We start from the raw sequence: 22,447 nt of genomic DNA, 5'->3' as shown, positions 1-22,447 counted from the left end.
TGATGTTGTTGATAAATGATGAAAAGTGATTCACTTCCTTCTTCCGCGGGCCCTCCAGACAGCAAGCATCTGAACAAGACGCTACAAACAGACACGGCCCAGCGCAAGACAAATAAACAATCTGCCACATTTGTATCCATTTAAAAAGTAAAAAAATGCCGGTCACAGTGGACGCAGGATTTGGGAAGAGTATAGTCTTGGACTGACCGCCTCTTTGGTCTAGTGGTCAGAGTTTCTGACTACAGATCCAGAGGTCTCGGGTTCGATTCCCGGGGCTACCAAATTTTCTTAGAAGTAGAAATAGAACAGGGTCCGCTCAGCCTCGTGAGGATAACTGAGGAGCTATTTCAAGGATACAGCGGCTCCGGTCTATAAAACCGAAATTAAAGGCCGTGGGGATCCGTTGTGCTGACCACGCGACACCCTCTATCCTCTAAATTTGGTACTACCTTCTCCGACAAGCGGCAGTCGCTCGGTCGGTATAGTTCGCTTGCGGACTCGAGCCACGGAGTTTGTTTTCTTTTTAATAGTCTTGCACCGTGGGTTCGAGCATCTCTCAAGGCACGATGTATGACTGCGTTTACTGTGTAGTGTGTTGATCTCTGGATGTTACGACCTCCAACCTGGGAGGCATATCAGATGTCCAAATCCGATTCGGAACTGAACAGGTGGCTGCAGAAGCATAGTGATCATCGGGGCCGTCATCTGACTTAGATCGCAACAAGCAAGAAACATGGCTTAGCGTATTTTAAGTCTTTTATCATTACGTATTCCCTCTGTAAACAATAACGAATATAGACAATACGTTCAGATTCTGCTAATAACATATTTCTCTCTGAGGGCGGAGCAGCCATAATCCAAAGAAGGTGCACTCAGTGAACAAAATCAAAAGTTAAAATCTTTACAGGTATGGTATTAACTTTCCTACTGTTTCACCTCTTTACTTAATGTTATGGTTTTACCTCCTGATCATGGGGCAATCCTGAAGTCTGTGTTTAAGGCATGGGGCTGACAATCTCTCTTGCACTATTGGCGTAGTTATGTACTACATCAGAATATCTCGGACATGGAAGGTTTGACTGAAGAACACTGAAGCCTAAGAAGGAGAAATATGAAAACGAAAAAAGCTTCACAAAGAACAGAACTAAAGTCTGTACACACGCTGGGATGACAAGAGTGCAAGTGGGATGGGCGAGGCAAGTAGAAGGTGTAAGAGAAAGTAAATGGCAAAAAATACAGAATAATAAATAATAAACCTCATGAATAGATCCCTATTTATACTTATTCATAGAGCTACCTGCTTTCCAACTCTTCTCTTAAGCTCGTTTTAAGAAAAAAACACTATTCCATCTTCAAATTAACCGCCACAAGAAAGCCCATGCTCCTGTATTTTTAAAAGATACACACAGCAGACAGGCTACACAATACCCAAAGTCACGTGACCATTTCCCCGGGGGGGGGAGAGGGATCAATATAGCCTATACATAGGCCCACACTATTGAAACGACATGAACGTGAAATTGAATACCAAAGCCCATTTCATTTCCTTGTTACCACTCATGCAACCACGCTTTCACTTGGAACGTTATTTTATTTCGACTTATTGAAGGTATGAGAGGGTCTCAGTCTGTCATGTCAACATGGAACACTGACGGGACTGCATAAACTTCCCGGCGTTGGTCTCACTCTCCGTCGTTTTTCGGAGCATATGAGGGCGTGAGGCAATTCAGCGATGATTCAAAAGGCGCTGGGATCGAATACAGTAGCGGATATTTTCTCTTTTTTTCTTAGATTTTATACCCCATATTACAGCTTAGACAGTAAAATAACTTGTATAAAATGGACACCTTCCAAGAGCTTAACTAACTAACACCATGGAGCTGAGCCCTTCTTGAGAAGACATTATTTGTGCAGCTACTCAAGAACTTCCATTTTATAGAACCCGAAGGTTCATTACAGTGTTCACAAGAGCCCTCCACTGGTCCCTATCCTGAGCCTGATCCATCCACTCCACATCAATTTTTATATTATTATTCCACCTACGTCTAGGTCTTCCTAGTGGTCTCTTTCCATCCATCTTTCCCACCAATAACCTATATGCATTCATCTTCTCTTTGTATGTGCTACATGCCCTGCTCATCTCATATTCCTTGACTTCGTAATTCTAATTATACTTGACGAAGAGTACAAGTTATGAAGCTCCTCATTATGTAGTTTTCTCGAAACTCCTGTCACTTCATTCCTCTTCGGTCCAAATATTCTCCTCAGCGCCCTGTTCTCGAACACCCTCAGTCTATATTCCTCCCTTAATATCAGAGACAAAGTTTCACACCCATACAGAACCATAGGCAAAATTAGAGTTTTGTACATTTTATTTTTTATATTTTTAGGAAGCCGAGAGGTAGTAAGCATTTCCTTCCAAGACCTGTATCAACAATTCTCTATGTCTATTCTTACTTCTGTCAGCGATATTCAAGTCGTCAATATCTTCGTTTAACTTCCCTAGCAACAATAGCATTCAGTCCAGAACCTTTTGTCTTCCCGTCTGCTGTCCAAAAGCATAAAAATTAGAATATACAAAACTATAATTTTGCCTGTGGTTCTGTATGGGTGTGAAACTTTGTCTCTGATATTGAGGAACATAGATTTAGGGTGTTTGAGAACAGGGCGTTGAGAATATTTGGACCGAAAAGAGATGAAGTGACAGGAGGTTGGAGAAAACAGCATAATGAGGAGCTTCATAACTGGTACTCTTCTCCAAGTATAATTAGAATGATCAAGTCAAGGAGGATGAGGTGGGCAGGGCATGTAGCATTGATGAAGGAGACGTATAGGATATTGGTGGGAAAGCCAGAAGGAAAGAGACCACTGGGAAGACTAAGACGTAGGTGAGTGGACAATATTACAATGGATCTTAGAGAGATAGGGTGGGATGGATTGGATTGATCTGGCTGAGGATAGGGACCAATGGAGGGCTATGTGAACACGGTAATGAACCTTCGGGTTCCATAAAATGCTGGAAAAATCTTGAGTACCTGCAGAATTGGCGGCTCCTCCAGAAGGGCTCAGCTCCATGAGTAAGTAAGTAAGTAAGTAAGTAAGTAAGTAAGTAAGTAAGTAAGCAACAACAGCAAGAAAGTACAGATGACAAGGTGCTAGGTGTGTGACAACTGACTGTTCTGTATATTTAGGGTTCTTCCTTATATTTGTCAGTATGACCGTTAGAATTTTCTTTCGTTGTATGAATTCGGACCATTCCTTCTAACGGAATGACAGGCATTAACTTTACTTCCTTCTTCAGACTGTACATGACAGAGCAAAAAAAGCATCCTTACATATTTCTTAAAGTACACGTATGAAAGCTTGTATGCTTACAAGAGCGCAATATTCCTCTGCTTGGCGGCGGGTGTAACGCTGGCTCCTGATGACATTTTTGCTACAGGATCTGCAGGAGAGATTGATTTATTTCCACGTCACATAAACTAGCCAATAACCGTTCAATCAAACGATAATATAGACATGGCAAAAGTATGGATTTTCAGCTTTCTCTCTCTCTCACTCTCCTCGCATTTCTCTTCCTGCGTTGAGAGAACGGGATTCAAAGTGACAGAAAAAAGAAGGGGGAGCAAAATGCGGAATTAGGGAAATGGAAGCGAAAAATTTCCACGAAAAAGGTACATTATAAAGCATGTGCTCTGAGAAATTGCACCCAAAAGAATTGTTTAAATTAATGCTAGTCAGTCAGGGAATCTAATAAACCAAGAGACAGAAATTGAATAACATAGGCCTCTTACTTACGTCTAATTTCTACTTTCTCAAGCGTTTAAGATCAGGATATACAAAGCGATAATTTTCCCAAGTGTACTGAAAAGACCGCGCCATTGCGGTTAGTCGCTGGCTTCCCACCGCGGAGGTCCGGATTCGATCCCTGGGTCTGGTCATGTGCGGTTTGTAGTGGACAAAGTGGCACTGTGGCAGGTTTTCTCCGAGTACTTCGGTTTCCCCTGCCAATCTTCATTCCACCAAATTCTCCATCATCATATTCACCTGGGGCAGGTACAATAGACCAATCAGTGGCCGACGTGCCGAGTGGTCCCAACTGGAATTCCACCCCCCCCCACTATGCGAATTAAAAATAAGTGTATTAATACAAATTGCCGATCACGGTAGCCGAGCGGTCTAAGGCATGCACTGTCTTCGCTCGTTTGGAACCCGGGATCGTGGGTTCGAATCCCACTCTGTGCAAGGGTATTTGTGTGTGTGTGTGTGCTCTCGCGCGCGTGTGCGTTTTTCTGTGTTTGTGTACTTTCTTAGTCAAATTTATTTTAGTCTAACCCGATCGTCTATATTTTCTATGAAAGCAAGACGAAAGTTGTTGCAAGACTACGGAAAACTCTGTTGCTGAATGGCAAGTTACATTCCTGAACACAAACCTTAGGAACTGGGAGGCAGATATTCGTGGCTTCTTGAACTTAGGTACTAATCCAAGGACAGACCACACTTGCAGAGATTGGATCCATTTCTATAATATAATATGTATTCTGATTCTCCTGGATAGATTTTACACTCCGGAGACATGTGGTAGTGTAGTTGGTTGAGGCACTACGCTATATGCCGGAAGGTCGCGGGTTCGATTCCCGATTAGGTGGATTTTTTAATTGACATAATCCTTCCAGCCGCACTATGGCCGTGGAGTCGACTTAGCCTCTAAAAGAACTGTACCATGAATCTTCCTGCGGGTAAAGGGCGGTCGGTGCGTAAGGCTGACAACCTTACCGCCATCTGTGAGCTGTCTAACAAATGTGGGAGCCTCGACGTCTATGGGCCTCCACGGCTTGTTACAGGAGTAACTTTACCTTTGGAATTGTAGATTCCGAGAAACATATCAGATACTAGTACTAGCCCTGAGATTCGACCTAAGGATATTTTGAATGTTCTTCGCAAGCCTTCTGCCATGCTTGTCAGTTCATGTGAAGGCTTTTGTTAGGATTTTTCTTTTGTATGGAAAATTACGGGAGACGGGATAGCAGGCGAAGAAAGACATAAGGAAATCTTATTAAATATACACACAGAAAAGGAACGTGAAAATTGGAAATAATAGCAACTAACAAGGAAATTATGAATGATTAATTAAATTATCTGTAAAGTCAGTTGTGAATTGACAGTTCATACTCACGAAATCAGGTTGGAAATTATTTCTGATTTAGGGGTTTACAGCCTGTCTAAACAAGAAGAATTTAAAACACACAAAATGTTTATTGCTTGTATGCCAGTCAATCGTGCTTAAAGCATATGTGCGTGCATGTCTAGGAGAACAATCTTGAATATGGAGCAGATTCATGACATTGATTTTAAGCTCAATGTTCGGATGTCAAAATAAACTGGATTTGTAAAAATAACTCATCAGTCAAATACAGAACAGATTAGCAGATAAAGCAGTACCTGCAAAAATTCTGATTTATATATCAGGGTTCCCCATTCCCCGGGCTACTTAGTGTGTGTGGCCCCTCAACTTATAAATATACAACGTCTGCTGCTACCACAAGATAAATTTCTCAACAGAACTATCTATTACTTCGGGAGAAAGGGTATTTTCCTCTATATGTGAAACCGTTTTAGAACAAAGTGTGTATCAAAAGTAGATCATAACTGAAGATCTATTTAAGGCTGACCCTCGAGCATGTGAACACCAAGTTCGAATCCCTCTCCAGGTGTGAATGGCGTTGCTCTGTGTGACAGCCATCTGACGATAATCCAGTCTCCCATCCAAAGCAGTCCTACAAAACTATATCTACAGCCCAAAAGTAACATTACACATAAACGTACTTTCCGTACTGCTTTCTGATTATGTTTTGTTCATTTTCTTTATGTTATTTTCAACTGCTGTCAATATTCACTTCTAGTTTATTCCAGTTTATCTTAAATTATCCCGGAACACAATTCATATGTTTATCATTCATATTTTACTGTTATCAGGAACCAAACAGTTAAATTTGTTCGTTATTCTGTCATTAAACGGCACTGATTTTGTAGCGAGGTTGTGTAACGTGGAATGAAATTAATGGATCACATTCAACGGCAAATATATATGGATATGGAAGGAGAAAACCGTGACCTATTTTAAAGCAGATAGGTAACCCGTACTTCGCCTGGAGAGAGAGAGAGAGAGAGAGAGAGAGAGAGAGAGAACGAAGAACAACGGTGACCCGGCCGAGACTCGAACGGCTTACATCCCACATACAAATCTTACTTACTTACTTAATCCGTTTATCTTATACCTTAGGGTGTCGAGGTTGTTCTATTTTTTCATTTTGATCACTTTACAGAGGGTACAAGTCCATGGACGGGTGATCAGCTCGTCGCAAGGCCTCTACCTAAACACAGGACAATACAAACACAGAATAAACACATTTTTTTTCCTTGGCACTACAGCCCCAGTGGGCCTAGGCCCACCTCCATGAACTTCTCCGTTCACTTCGGTTTTTCTAGATCTTACACATTCGGTAGGACTCCTTGGGCGGGTGATCAGCTCGTCGCAAGGCCTCTACCTGTACAAAAAACACAGAAAAACGCACACAAACATCCATGCCCTGAGGGGGATTCGAACCCACGATCCCGGCTTCCGAGCGAGCGAAGACAGTGCGCGCCTTAGACTACTCGGCTACCGTGACCGGCGAATAAACACATACACATATCAAATATCCATGTCTTGTGTGGGATTCGAATCCACGATCCTGGCTTCCAGGCGAGCGAAGATAGTACATGCCTCAGATTGCTCGGCTACCGTGACCGATCCTCATACAAATCTAAGGCGTTAAAATAAATTAATATGCAATTAAGTTTAGATATTTAATGAAGAGGGGTTATCAGTTCTTCGACATCTATTGTTGTGATTCGTTTTATGGGACCTACAAGTACTCGTAGGAGGACATGCGCATCGACATCTGTTATATACATCATGAGAATCTACAGTCTCTATACTGGACGTTCAAACTTCCTGTGGAGCATAGAAACAAATTGTTCCTGTTCGTACTTTCTTTATTTTAACGGAAATTTAACATGGACGATTATGACGATAGTGGCATCCTAAATTCACACTCCCAGTGCCGAATAATTCTGCAGTAGCTCTGAATGTTGCATCGCTTGACAAGTCAAGTCTACGGTTATTTATGGAGCTCAGACAAAACCGACGGTTTCATTTCTGTCGCAAATTTAGCGTAAAATGGGCGAAACTAGATGCAGAGATGTGAATATCTCATGCGGCTGTCGGCGTAAAGCAGTGGCGGATCTGAAGTAAAGTGGGTAAGACGGAGGTTTCGCGCAGACCGAATACTGCAGTAACATAAACCCCGCTGAAATATAAATATTTATCGGAGCAATTTGGTTGCTCCCTTACCAGAAGTCAGAAATAATAAAGATACACACATTTTATCTAGAAATACACTATCGGGTCGATGCTTACCGATGTTTCTGAGGAATGTGTTTTCTCTACTTTCAGGGCAGAACAGAAAGAAAGGGTGGTACAGATAAGGGGACAGGCATGAGAGGGTAAGATTCCTGAGCGATCCAATCAGAATAAGAAGACCGGTGAAAGAATTTAAGGCCCTTAGAAGGGCTCTTTTGTCAGAACACAGAGGCCGAAGAAATAATGATTGTGAGTGACCAGTGGTGTTAAAAGGATACCAAGGGGATGAGGTGAGGAAATAATCACCCTAAAGAGCCTCTCTCAGCAAAAAGAGTGGATGGGAAACACAAAGAAGGGATGAAAAAGGAGCAGGGGAGAAAAGAACCCGAAATATGAAAGGGACCACAAGAAAGACAGGTTGGTGACGTGAAAAAGGGCAGGGTACACCCAGTCTAACGAGCTGGTTCGAGAACCTCATTATTATTTGCGGCTTTAAAGGAGCACGATTAGAATTTTCGAGTCACTCGACGACAACGAAACGTAGGCATGTTCACACGCAAATAACAAAATTGGAGATCGGGACTGGGCGTCAGTCGACTGAGACATGCATTATATTTATTTTTACACATAAATAATGTTCACAACAACATATAACCATAATTGAGGGAACATTATATAAGCAACTCTTTGACCTACAAGCATAAGTTGAAGACTTTTAACTTACAAGCCTGTAACGCCACTGGAGCACCCGATGAAGACGCCTTTGCGAGCGTCTCATTACGTATGCTGCTGCTGCTACACCGCATCGGGTCGCATCATATCCTTCTCAGCTTTCCTCAGACATGCGAGTAAATGACCACTTTGTATTCTATTTTCCGTCCACCTGAACAATTTCTTCCTCCTGCTGTTATGAGTGGCTTGATACAGTATACGTGTATAAAAAGAAGGTAAAAAATAAATGTGTATGTTGAAAAGAAAAGGGGAAAGAACCGAAAGAGAAAGAGGAGGTTGAAAAGAACACAAAAAGCTGCTTTGAATTATGTCAGTATTTCAGCTCTTTCTAGGAATGGATTCCATGGCTGCAGTCCTCCATGTTAAGCGTGGCCGACACAGAACCGCTAGTGTGAGGTGAATAACTGAAGATGACATGGTTACGCAACCATCACAAAGTAACTTGTTGTTTAAGAGAGAGACGTTCCCATTTTAGCTTTCTTTATTAATTCGCTGTCGTCATCACTCTGGGGTTTATTTCGGGGCCCGCACAACCGTCCCGCTTGTTACTCGTCAACTCTGGCGTATTTACACGTGTTTCCGCATTTACGAAATTTTGTCTATTTGAAACCCAATGCAAGTAAGCATTCTTAGTGTCATAGACTAATTCCAGGGATCAGACTCTTATCTGAGAAGATAGTGGTAGCTCAGCTGGTTAAGAAATTTCCTGACTTATATGGGACCAGAAAGTTCATTACCTTGTTCACAAGGGACAGACAATGAATCCTCTCGTAAGCAAGACGATCCTGTCCACACACATACGTCTTAATTAAGCTCCACTTCAATATTATCCTCTTAGCTCCTTACATTCCATTTATTTCTTTCGGGAGTTTAGATTTCTTATTCATTGTCATTGTTCTATGGTACGTGTTACTCATATCTCAATCTTCTGGATTTAATCACCAGAAAAATATTTTGTAAAAGTAAATTTGTCCCTGGCCGGTCACGGTAGCCGAGCGGTCTAAGGCATGTACTGTCTTCGCTCGCTTGGAAACCGGGATCATGGGTTCGAATCCCACTCAGGGCATGGATATTTAGTTAGTGTGTGTGCGTTTTTCTGTGTTTGTGTATAGGTAGAGGCCTTGCGACGAGCCGATCACCCTCCCTAGGAGTCCTACCGAATGTGTAAGATCTAGAAAAACCGAAGTGAACGGAGAAGTTCATGGAGGTAGGCCTAGGCCCACTGGGGCTGTAGTGCCAACGAAAAAAAAAACTTGTCCCTGTGCTTAATTAATTAAGCACTACACCATTAAGGCGTATGAGAGAGTCGATGTAAAGATTCACATTTCCTTGATCTCGGCACTAGGTGGAGGTAAGTGATCAGCTTCACGCCCCCTGCCGCTTTAATCCTGGGGAAAGAGCACCGGGCGCACATTGGATAGGAGGCTGGGTGGACCACAAAGCCGGTCTGGACGAAGTGGAGAAGTGAAAATTCTTGCCACCACCGGGACTTGAACTCCGACCCCTCGGTCGTCCAGCCCGTAGCAATCATTATACCGACTGCGCTATCCCAAAAATATTTGGTACAGAATGAAAATGATGAAGAATCCAATTGTGCAATTTTCTCGTCCTTCCTAATTTCAGATATTCTCCTCAGCTTTGTTCCAACAGGCACTGCTTAAGAGTCTATGACAAAGAGTGTCGGAAGAGCTAACGTCATGCAACAATAGCAATTAAAGCCTTTTAACAATGTTTATCTTCGTAGACAATTTCTCTGTCTTGTTACAGGCCCAAAGAAATGGCTTATATTACAAAGTAACAGACAAGAGTCGGATTTTGTAGGGTTTTCCCAAAGATTTACAGGACGACACACGTTATCTCTATGTGGTATTTCCTCCGGAATAAACAGCCAGTTAAATGGTCACTTTAAATGGGATAGCACGGTCGGTGTAGCGCCGCTTCGAAATTGATGGCAGGGCTTCGATTCCCGGCAGGGGGAAGAGATTTTTCTCTACTCCATAGAAACTAGACCGGGACTGGGACCCACCCAGCGTCCTACATAATGGGTACCAGGGGTTATTTCTCCGGGGGGTAAAGTGGCAGGGGCGTGAACATTACCACTCACCTCCATCTAATGCCGAGGTCAAGAATATGTGGATCTATACATCCAATCCTCCCATACGCCTTCATGGCGCAAGGACAACTTTACCTTTTTTTTCCTTTTACGTTATACGTCACCAGAGCAATGTAAAACTCTCACTATTAAGTCATTCAAATCGTGACTGAAATCCACCACATTACAGTACATAAATTTATGTGAGTAAATACTAAAAGATATCACAAGATGGCCCCGGCTGCAAGAAGATTTTGTGGATACTCATTTAAATCTTAATGTGCAGTAAATGTAAGAATGAATGAATGAATGAATGAATGAACATGGGGTAGACCAAACCGGTCCTTACATTGAGAGCGTATAGTGTCCATAACGTACAAATAATAATACTTTAAGTACAACTTTACCGAACCCAAACATAACACGAACATTTCTTACAATTCCTTATATCTCAGGGATCTAATATTACGAAAACGTGGCACGATTTCGAACAGGGAATAAAAGTGGGGAAGAGTCTATATACGTGTATACGAGAAGCGCTTAAGCGGGTAATACAGGTGAATTCTAGCCGGGTTATTGCTTAGCAACGGTTGTTACCGCAGCTGTTTCTATGCCATTAAAGTCTTGGGGTTGCGATCTGCTTCTCAAGTATCAGAGTGTCGTGCCAACAATTCTTTGTGACATGTCTATAGGTCTCACTTCCCTTATTTAAAATGTGACTCTGCATCTTAAATAAATTGAACTTTTATCGGGTTCAGCTATAAAATTGGAGTTAATTTTTTGTGTTGCAAACAATTCGTCACATCACCGTCGGGTACCTAATATAGCTTCCATATCACGATCAATAAACTATTTTGCATACTCAGCAAATGTTAATTTGGAAGAATGTTAAATTTGGCTAGATGCGCGACTTCTAGATTCTCATAGCTAACTCTGCTCTATGCAGTTAGTTACAGAGTGCATGTGTAGCTTTTTACAATGTGTGTAGACACTACACACTATTAAATAGATGCATTCCTGGGGAATAATATTTGTATAAACATTTAACAAAGAAGGAAATAAATTTCATAAAAGTCATATGTAGGCATGAATAGAGGTAAGAAGACAAATTGTCCTTATATTTATTTAAACCTTTAGAGCTCAGTGGTTACTACCTACCAGCTGGTTTGACATACTAAAATTCCGACTTCTGCTCACAAAGTGTGATCGTGTCTTCCATGTGGTTCTCGCAATAGACAGCATTTTATTTCTTTGAATAATATTAATCGTTTGAAATTTGTAGCAGGTGAGTAATTTGTTTCATGTGAGGTACGAACTGGATTTGTATATGTTTACACAAATGACCGCCTCTGTGGTCTAGTGGTCAGAGTTCCTTGCTACAGATCCATAGGTCCGGGTTCGATACCCGGGTACCAGATTTTCTGAGAAGTAGTGGTCCTGGAACGGGGCCCGCTCAGCCTCGTGGGGATAACTGAGGAGCTATTTCAAGGAAATAGCGGCTCCGGTCTAGAAAACCGAAATTAACGGCTGTGAGCATTCGTTGCGCTGACCACGCGACACCCTCTATCCGCTACAGTTGGCACTAACTTCCCCGACAAGTGGCGGTCGCTCGGTCGGTATAGTTCGCTTGCGGACTAAAACCACGGTAATTTTTTGTTTAGACGAAATTGAGTGTTAAGCACCATGAGCAGGAATGCGAAGATACAATTACACGATTTCTAAACGTCGGCACTGGACGGAGGTAAGTAGTCAGTTTCACGCTCCGGTTATTTTTCTTTCCGGGAAAGAGCTCCCGGGACCTTGAATATGTGAGCCACAGAGGTAGGCTGTATGTGGTGACGAAGAGAAGACTTTATGTTCCTGCCGAGAATTTTCTCTCTTCTTGATAAATCAGGTGATTAGTGTAATGACAAACTAATAAATTGTTGAGCATCGCTCTCTACTGCAGAAAGCTGCGGCGGTAAGCTAGCCATGATTATGCACAATTTCTGCAAAGAGATTATTATTTTCAAAGTATTCTTAAATTCGGGTTATTAAATAGACAAACCAGGAGACACTGAGAGGCAGGGGAGAAAACGTAATGTAGGTCTATTACTGCGAAGGGGGAAGAGAGAGAACGGGTCAGTAAGTGAAAAGGTTAGTGTGCGCCTCTCAGACAATCCAATCAATCTCCATTAGTCCGCCACGTGTTACATTAAGGGTGTCAATAATTCCTTTCTGTTGAACGAATGTGACATTGAAGAGGATTGGATTCGCAGCCAACTGTGATGTTGTCTAGCTCACGTTCATTTATCAGATTCTCGAAGTTAGAGAGAGGTTCCCGTTGATTTCTATCTTTGTTAACTTTGAGGTTCATTTGAATTATGTGTAGCTTTTACCCTATTTTGATTAGCTTTATATTTTCTTGGAGATTAGCTTTAACGATGTTTCATTACTTTGGAAGATATTCCCCCCCCCCTTGGCACTATAGCCCCAGTGTGCCTAGGACTACCTCCATGAACTTCTCCATTCACTTAGGTTTTTCTTGATCTTACACATTTGGTAGGACTCCTTCGGCGGGTGATCAGCTCGTCGCAAGGCCTCTACCTGTACACAAACACAGAAAAACGCATACACACAAACTAAACATCCATTCCCTGAGTGGGATTCGAACCCACAATCCCGGTTTCCAAGCGAGCGAAGACAGTACATGCCTTAGACCGCTCGGCTACCGTGATCGGCTTGGAAGATGTTATTTTTACATTATTTTTTCTAAATTTAATTTTTGATTTAATATTTAGTCTCATATGAGTCAATATCCTCAAAATGTAAATAAAAATCAGTGTATCCACTTTATGGCCTCTTTATGTAAATAGGAATATAGGGATCTCATCTTGCAATTCAGTAATTAATGTGTAACTGGAAACACCTGATGATGATTCTAAAAAGGTCGAAAAATGTAGTATAAACCAAATTAATAAAAAAAATTGCGTTGACGGATGAACTTATTTTATTAGTTATCTTTAGATGAGATAACTGTATAAGGAGCCTCACATTCATTATAATATTCCATAATCACGTGACGCTACATAAATTCTCGGTTTGAAACAGCGTAGTTAAAGCCTTCAAAAATGAGTAGCTCAATATTCATGGAATTACAAAAGCCTTAAATAACAAAACATACAGACTTAGCATGCTCTAGCAATAAATTTTGTTACATAAGGATTCAAAACTTAATTATTTACAGCATCTCACATGTAACTGGATCTGAAATGTCTAACTAAAAGGAACAAATAATATTTATAGAATATCTGAACATTAAGAACATCGAGGAGTTTCAGATTCGTATTATCATAAGATCCATATTTCAATTTTCATTATTCTAGAATATAAATGAGGTATGACCGAGTATAACCGTGAATTATTACTGGCTCTGAAACCGATCAATGGAACGGACGGACATGACTTGGACTCAGAGTTCCTTGATAACACTCTATATTGAGGGGAGCTATAAACTGATTATATTTTGAATTAGGTATTGGAAATACTATATATGTGTGTGTGTGTGTGTGTGAGAGAGAGAGAGTTTTCGGTTTTTCTTGTCAAGCACAACAAAAACAAACACCAAATAACTCACATTCCACTGTGCATATCTGAGTTTATATGTTTGTACAGTGTCGTTACGTGTTTCAACTCATGGAGCCATCATCACGCGATACATAAACAAGCCATACACTATTGAATTGTACTTTCTATATGTATCCATATATTGTGTTTTTTTGTCATGTGTTACGAATAAAATTATAATACAGCGTGCTTATCTCAATTTTACTATACACCATTATGTGCACAAATTAAATGTTTCTATACTGAACCTAAACTTTTTTAAAATGTATAAAACAAGCACTTAAAATTAGTTAAATCTGAAAATATTAACAATATGTCCATATTATTAAAATGTTAGAATATTAAGCCTATAGAAATATCGTATTTTGGATATTTCTCAACCTCAATTTAAATAAGGTCGTGTTGGACTTCTTATTGTTCGTGACTATATTTCGGTCTTTTTGGCTATTATCTTGATTCCAAAATGTTGTGTATACGATGCAACTGTCTTCTCTTATGTTGTTTAGAATGTTGACACTTGGCATTGGTTCGTATTTGGGTATGTTNTGCATATATACAAATCTATCACTGTACCGAAGAAGGTATAAATATAGAGCCAATTTAAACGATTTTTGTATTAATTGTACATTAGTTCGTTAGCTTCACGTTGCGGTTGTTCTGTCCCTGGGGAAAAGCGGTCTCAGAATGTGGTCTGAATGTGGTGGAAGGGAAATTCCTACATTCAGACCCTTAATATAACACAATTTTTACGATCTCAGAAACCAGAACTTTTACTGCAGGTACTGCAACAAGAAAAGTTGCCCCGTGATTTCTGTACACTGATCATGAAGTCATAATAACGTAAGTTTCCTTCCGTAGAAGAAAGCAAGAAAAGGAAACCATGTCGCACGTTTAAAGCATTCAAGTCACATCTTGATTTCATGACGCGTCACTTAAGTGCTTCAGTGTTTTTAAACGCAACGCGATATACATTTGACTCGAGAATCGCTCTGCTCCTACCGGAAGAAAAGCCTGCGCATATAAGAGCATACATCCGTCTGTTGTTCGCAAAGAGCATGATCCTGTTTTACCACCGGAACATCTGTCGAGTGTTGCATACAAATGCACTACGCACCCATTTGCTAGAGTAGGCCTCACAAAATGGCCAAATGCTAAGGAGCAGAAAGAAACAAAGCTTAGTGTCAATAACCCTATATCGTTTGCCGTGGGAATAAAGTGGTCGAACTGGAGTGCACTCAGACCGTGGAATTTATGACATACTACAGCGGTTTATTAATTAGTACCTTCTGCAGGATATTGCATTTTGCTGTATTTTTTTTTTATTTTCTGCTTACTTAACTAGGCTTTATTTGTTTCCTGGTTATTTAAAGAGTCTTATGTAATTTTAATGGTTTGTGGCGAAATTATAGTATAATTCTGACACACATTTGACATTTTGAATAATTTCGTTCTGGTTAAAAACACTACGTTTCGGAAGATGGTTCTGCTTCTATCATCAGGTAAAAATATTAAACCTATCTGATGGGACCTGTAGATGAAGCTGATATATATATATATGTACAGTGATGCTTTAACATGGTAGAGGAAGCAGAACTAGACTTCGAAACCTAGTGTTTTTGGCAAAAATGGGGAATACATGGGAACTGTCCAATATATGTTCCACTTTAGATGACAGCTTCTAACCTGAAGCCCTTGTTACAAATATTATGTTTTTGGAAATTATCCATCGTCTTGTCTTGATCTACAAACCGTCCTCTTTATTTTTCAAAACACAACGTTTCGGAGACTGGATTTTGTCTCCGCCTTCAGGTAAAACCTAATCATTTTGGCCCAATCGATTGAGCTAGTACCTATCTCCGGATTCTGTCTCCGTCTTCAGGTAAAACCTATTCAGTTGGGTCCATTCAGTCTCTGAAACGTTGTACAGTAGAACTTGGTTATAACGTCATCAAAGGGACCTAAAAATAGTGTCGTTATAAACGAATGTCGTTGTAACCGAAATGGGCACTTCCACAGTAGCCTTATGTTAGTCACGTAAAAATCTACCAAAAACCGAGTTAAAATGTTGCATTTTTTAGTGAAATACATAGTTAAGTACAGACTAACGTAACATTAACGTGGAATTGCCCAAATGTGTAATATCAAAGACATATTACAGCGCTTTTCACTGACAATACACACCGCACTAATACTGTATATTAAAGGTAGGCCTACTCACCAAATTACAGTAAATTACAACAATTGTTGTGCCTTACTGTACCTAGATACGAGTACAGTAATCAGTTATCTTCATCTGTTTGCTGTTACTTTCCCAATACACACTTTCTAAATTACGTTCAATGTCCATATCAGAGAAATTCAGGAATGAAAATGACGTTACATACGAGGTTGATGCATTTGTGCATGTCGTACTAAGCAAGGCATAAAAACAGTTGCTTTATGAGGAATTAGTTCGTACCATTGAATATTTGACGCAATAGACAAGGTGTCGCAGAAACCGATGTTGCTATAACCAAGTTTTACTCTATTTTGAAAAATAAACGGGACGGTGTTTTTTGATAGACAATACGATGGATAATATCCAGAAATATAATACTTGTACCAATGTACCATCATCACAAAATTTTAGATCTTATGAAGCCCTTATATAGAGTCAATTGAAGGGATGATGTTGGAGTGGAATGAAGTGATCATGACTTGTTTTCATAGACAAATATAGGTTTTGACTATGCATATTATCTAAATATGTTCGTGGAAGTATTATTTTTGTCTGAATCGAGAATAATGAATGCTGTATGAATAAGATGAAACAATCAATAAAACTTTATTTTAAGGAAATCAAGACTTTTACTGGTTCCTTCTGATGTAGAATGACAACAGTGATGACTGCGATAAGCAATTAATCATACATTTCTCTGGAGGAACAGATGGTTACATACCGGAATTTAACTGCCAGTTATATTTATTTCCTTTCCCATCCTGTTATCCTTCATTTCCCTCCCTACTTGTTAACATACGCCACATGAGCTTTTGCTTTGGTTCTAAAATTGTGCCTCTAAACCCATATGAAGCCTTACGTTCCTCATACGAAACAAATGTTTTCATACGCGACACTCTCTTTGTGGAGGGACACAAATTCCTTATTTACATTATCATTAATTCTGTCGGTTCAGTGATATACAGTCCAATCAGTTCGTGCTACACTTCAGCATTGTAATCTAAATACACATACATATTATAAATAGTTTTTGGCAAAATTTAATACTCTTAAGTCTGAATATTAATTATGTAAATTAGTGATTATTAACAGAACAAAGGCGTAGGCGGGTGGACAATATTAAAATGGATCTTAGAAAGATAGGACGGGATGGTATGGATTCGATTGATCTTGCTTGGGATAGGGACCAGTGGAGGGCTCTTGTGAACACGGTAATGAACTTTCGGATTCCATAAAATCCTGGGAAATTCTTGAGCAGCTGCTAAATTGGTGGCTCCTCAAGAAGGGCTCAGCTCCATAAGTAAGTAAGTGATATTAAACGATGATTAAAGAATTTAATTATTTTCTTGGATTTTGCAAGCTGACTCAGCTTCCAGTCTGCTTCTGCAAGTACCATTATTAACTTAATCTTCGACTAGGAAGATTCAGAGAAGTCGAAATATCTGCGAACTACTAGGAGTTATAATCCTCAACTTCAATCACATTAATAGAACAGACAACATGATTAATAACGGGAGCAATATTTTTTTAGGGGACACGCATGAACACACATGAATATGGCGGGATTGGTTCCTTCTCAAAGAGTGTTTGAGGTTTCATGTCTGAATAGACAGAGGAAATCACAAACGTTAGGACTGTCTACTGATACATTTTTATTTTTTTTTAATGCTAGTGGGGTGGGACCGCCGATCACGGTAGCCGAGCGGCCTAAGGCATGCACTGTCTTCGCTCGCTCAGAAGCCGGAATCGTGGGTTCGAATCCCACTCAGGGCATGGATGTTTGTGTGCGTTTTTCTGTGTTTGTGTACAGGTAGAGGCCTTGCGACGAGCTGATCACCCGCCCAAGGAGTCCTACCGTATGTCTAAGATCTAGAAAACCGAAGTGAACGGAGAAGTTCTTGGAGGTAGGCCTAGGCCCACTGGGGCTGTAGTGCCAAAGGGGAAAAAAAAGTGGGGTGGGACCAAGTCCCTTGTACTGCGGCCACTTCTGGCCTATTGTACCAGCACTAGATGATAGGTGAGGGTGATTGTGGAGCATTTGTGGAATGAAGATTGGCAGGGGAAACCGAAGTACTCGGAGAAAACCTGCCCCAGCGCCACTTTGTCCACCACAAATCTCACTTGACCAGACCCGGGATCAAACCCGGGAGGCTATGGTGGGAAGCCAGCGACTAACCGCTTGAGCTATGGCGCGGCCTAAACTGATACACAGTACATCCGTAACATAAGCAATCTCTTCATCGCTTCTATCGAATACACAACAAATTTCGTCCATGGATGCCTGTAATAAAGTTTTTCTTTACAATCCAAATAAAAACATCCGCATAACGAATAGAGCTAGAAACGAGAACCTAAAGACAGACAGTAAAGTCGAATCGTGACTGAAGATATTAATGATCATGTAGGAAGAGCAATCTTTGGTCTCGTCTACAGAGAAATCCTTTCCTGTTCAAACAAGAGTTCTGCATAACCATTATGCATCATTACAAGTTTTCCCACCTGCCCTTCTGCAACATAAATACACCAATTTCTTATGATTATTGGAGTATCACAATGCGTTTGATGGACGGTGAATAGAGCGCGTGGGCTTTAAAGAGAACCCCTCATGACGCACGTTGCTTCTCATTGCTTTTCAATGGACAGTGAAGTTGAAGAAATGCAATATATTTCCAGCAGGACTATCATCCTCATGTAGCGGCCTCCGTAGTCTAGGGGCAACGTTCCCACCTCATGACTCAAGGTACGGGGGCTCAAACCCGGCGGAGGTAGTCGAATATTTATGGGCGGAAAAATTCAGGGTCCCGTGTCGTAGATTTACGGCACGTAAAAGACCCTCATGTCTCTAGGAGACCTCTGAGCTAAATTAGGCAACAAGTTTCCGGCCCAAAGTAGTTTCCAATGCCTCTGGTAGATGGGGGAAGTATCAAGGTACCAAGGACCGACTTCGTTGGCTCAACGGGGCTGACAGTACTCACCAGTACCGGTAGGGTATGGAGACTGGTAGAATATCAAAGGGGGACGTACAATAGATCAACAACTGGTCGCGGTGCATGGGGAAATCCACCCCCTCCAATAATAATAATAATAATAATAATAATAANTCATGTCGTTATTATGCACTTCTCATGAACAGCCATCGACGTGTTTTCTTGCTTAGTTAATTGATGACGACTTCACTATCCAGAGTCCATAGAGTCGGGTCATCTTTACGTTAAGAAATGTGTTTCTTTCTTGATTCCAGAATAATCATTTTTATGGACACTGTACATTCAACAGTCACTTCCATCATAAGCAATGATCTATTTTTGGTCGTGGTATATATGCTACAAGCCGGAAGGTCGCGGGATCGAATCCCGATGAGGTAGATTTTTTTAATTTACCTAATCCTTCCCGCCGCACTATGGCCCTGAGGTCTACTCAGCCTCTAACAGAAATGAGTACCAGGAATATTCAAGGCTGACAAACTTACCGCCATCTATGAGCCGATTGTCTAGAAAATGTGGGAACTTCAACATCTCACATTCCTATGGGCCTTCACGGTCTCTTGCAGGGATTCATTTACTTACTTTTTACGATATAATCCGTAACTCCAAATTTTTTATTTAATATCTGACAAATTTAAATCTTCAAAATATCTCATCGAGACTAAACTGGCATACAAGTCGCAGACACGGTTCTGGATCCCCGCCGTACCTCCTCCTCTATTCAACTCACGTAGAGACGGGAACGGAAGTAGTGATTTTATTAGACGCTTCCTCCAGAGAGTTGCTGGTCGTGCCCCAGGCACGCTGCAGAAGGGCATTTTCATTACTTTTATTTGAAAATTAATGGTCAGGATCACCGCTCCACTGTTTTAGCTTTTGCGTGCCAGAACGTTTAGAAATTATTTTCCCGTAACTCTTTTTAATCATTAAGAATGGGTTTCCTGGGTGTCAAGTGAATTGTTGGCCAAACTGGCTCTCAATAAAATTTAATTTCATCATTATAAGTGCTTTTTGTTGTTACTGTATTTCACGTTAATCTTGATCTAATATTTGAGGAACACTTCCAAATCACACTTTCACTGAATACGTTCGTTATGAACATGAAAGACAGCTTAACAAATTGAGCATAATAATAAGAGTCTACGGCAAAGCTAAGCACTGTAATGCCGACTTACGAGACTGCAGTATCATCTTAAACACTAACATCTTCTGGTGCTATTATAATTATATATAATAATATATATAAATTAGTTTTGCGTTATGTTTTTACGGAAATTACATAAAGACAATCCTATAAACATTATGACAATGCTCTCCTTAGGCTGGGGGGTACGCGGTAGCGTAGTTGGTTGAGGCACTATGCTACAAGCCAGAATGTCTCGGGTTCAAATACCGATGAGATGGATTATTTTCAATTGACCTAATCCTTCCAGCAGCACTATATCCCTGGAGTCGACTCAGCCTCTAACGGAAATGAGTACCAGGAATCTCCCTGGGGTTAAAGGGCGGCCGGTGCGTAAGGCTGACAAACACCGCCATTTGTGAGTCGATTTTCTAGAAGATGTGGGAGCCTCTACCTCTCACACACACTTATGGGCCTCCACGCCCTGTTACAGGCATAACTTCATCTTTACCTTTACCTCTTTAGACTAACTGTTTTTTTCTTTTTCCTTGGCAGTGGGCCTAGGCCTACCTCCATGAACTTCTCCGTTCACTTCGGTTATTCTAGATCTTACACATTCGGTAGGACTCCTTGGGCGGGTGATCAGCTCGTCGCAAGGCCTCTACCTGTATACAAACACAGAAAAACGCACACACACACATCCATGCCCTGAGTGGGATTCGAAACCACGATCCCGGCTTCCGAGCGAGCGAAGACAGTGCACGCCTTAGACCGCTCGACTACCGTGACCGGCTAGACTAACTGTTTACTGTATATAAAATATTTGAGACTTCATTTTGCTGTATTAACAAATAAATTCATTTGTGCTGCCACAGAACTACATGTACTGATATCAATGTCACTTAACTATCATTGTTTACCCTTAACTCACGACACAAACTTAGGCACATAAAACTGTGTCGTAAATTAAGTGATAAGTCAAAATAAAACGTACTGATATGTTGGGTTTTTGGACTTTATCCATCGTCCTGGTTTCTAAGATAACAAATTAAAACACGACGTTTCGGAAACTGGATCTGTTTCCGTCCTCATGTGAAGGAGAACACCATATTAAGTTGGGTCCGTTAGAAAGAGCTAGCCTCAATCACTGGACAAACCAATGTCACAAAACATGAAGATTATAAAAACCTGAGACCAGGCTAAGTCCATGAGTCCATAAAACGTATTTGATAACTTCTTCGTAGAACAATTGTTATATAGCTATAATTTATCCGTATAAGCGCTACTCATACATCAGCCGCTCTGTTAATATCTTAAGGAAAAATTGCCGCATTAAAACCTCTTCAAGACTTATGGTGCAGTCTCTCTCTGAAGCTCAGCTCAAGTTGTTTCGGAACTCCGTCGACAATTTTGAAAAGTGATAGGGAGAAGAACACAGCTATAGGCTCCCGGTGTCTCTTTACGAAACTTCCAAAGATTATGGATTGAGTTCCATAAAACACCTGTCACGGGCATATACTTTCGCCTTAGGCATGATAGATCGATTTTCCACCTCCCAATGCATGGCAGGGAAGAATATATTGCCATTCATTAATCAAGCAGTTACCTCGGGGCAGGTTGAGGACTAAATCCACATTTCGAACCCAAACATAGTAGTTCTTGTCTCAATGAAGTTCTCTAAGCAGCAATCTGGCGATGGGCCAATTTCCTGATCATTTCGTGTCATTCACAGGGTCGCATTTTAACCTCATGCTGGCCGATAAAGTCCCTCGAATTCACGTCCAAATCCAATTTTCTCCAACACGAACCATGAAACCCTGTCAGGAAGACAAGGGAGTAAAGCCCTTCTCACATCAAACCCAATTAATTTCTGGATCCAGACAGCACCAAGGGGTGGGAACTGGGTGGAGGGTGACGTATGCGACGGCCGACACGGACTGAAGAGAGATACTGTCCGCCTAAAATCTAGCGTCTCTTGCTCTGGGCTCAAATGCGCTCGAATATCCACTCACTTCTCTGCTCCATCTTCTGTTTTACGAAATGTTAGCTGGCTAAATTCCATCCACACAGAGAGACGAGGGTCGAACAACGTTACTAGGATACCAATTCAATTATTTGAGAAGACCACACCTCCTCATAATCATCATCTATCAGCTGATTTCACTTCCCCGGGAGCGACAGAAGTGAATTAGATTTTACCGCAGCGTGGATCAACTCGCTGTTTGCGTGTGGACTGGAGCAAGCAGACTTGGGCAAGGCATCCCCAGTTTCCCACTGTGTACTGTGG

This window comes from Cryptotermes secundus, unplaced genomic scaffold (assembly GCF_002891405.2).
Source record: "Cryptotermes secundus unplaced genomic scaffold, Csec_1.0 scaffold431, whole genome shotgun sequence".
Lineage (NCBI taxonomy): Eukaryota > Metazoa > Arthropoda > Insecta > Blattodea > Kalotermitidae > Cryptotermes > Cryptotermes secundus.
The sequence above is the reverse complement of the archived record's forward strand: the minus strand, read 5'-3'. Positions refer to the sequence as shown.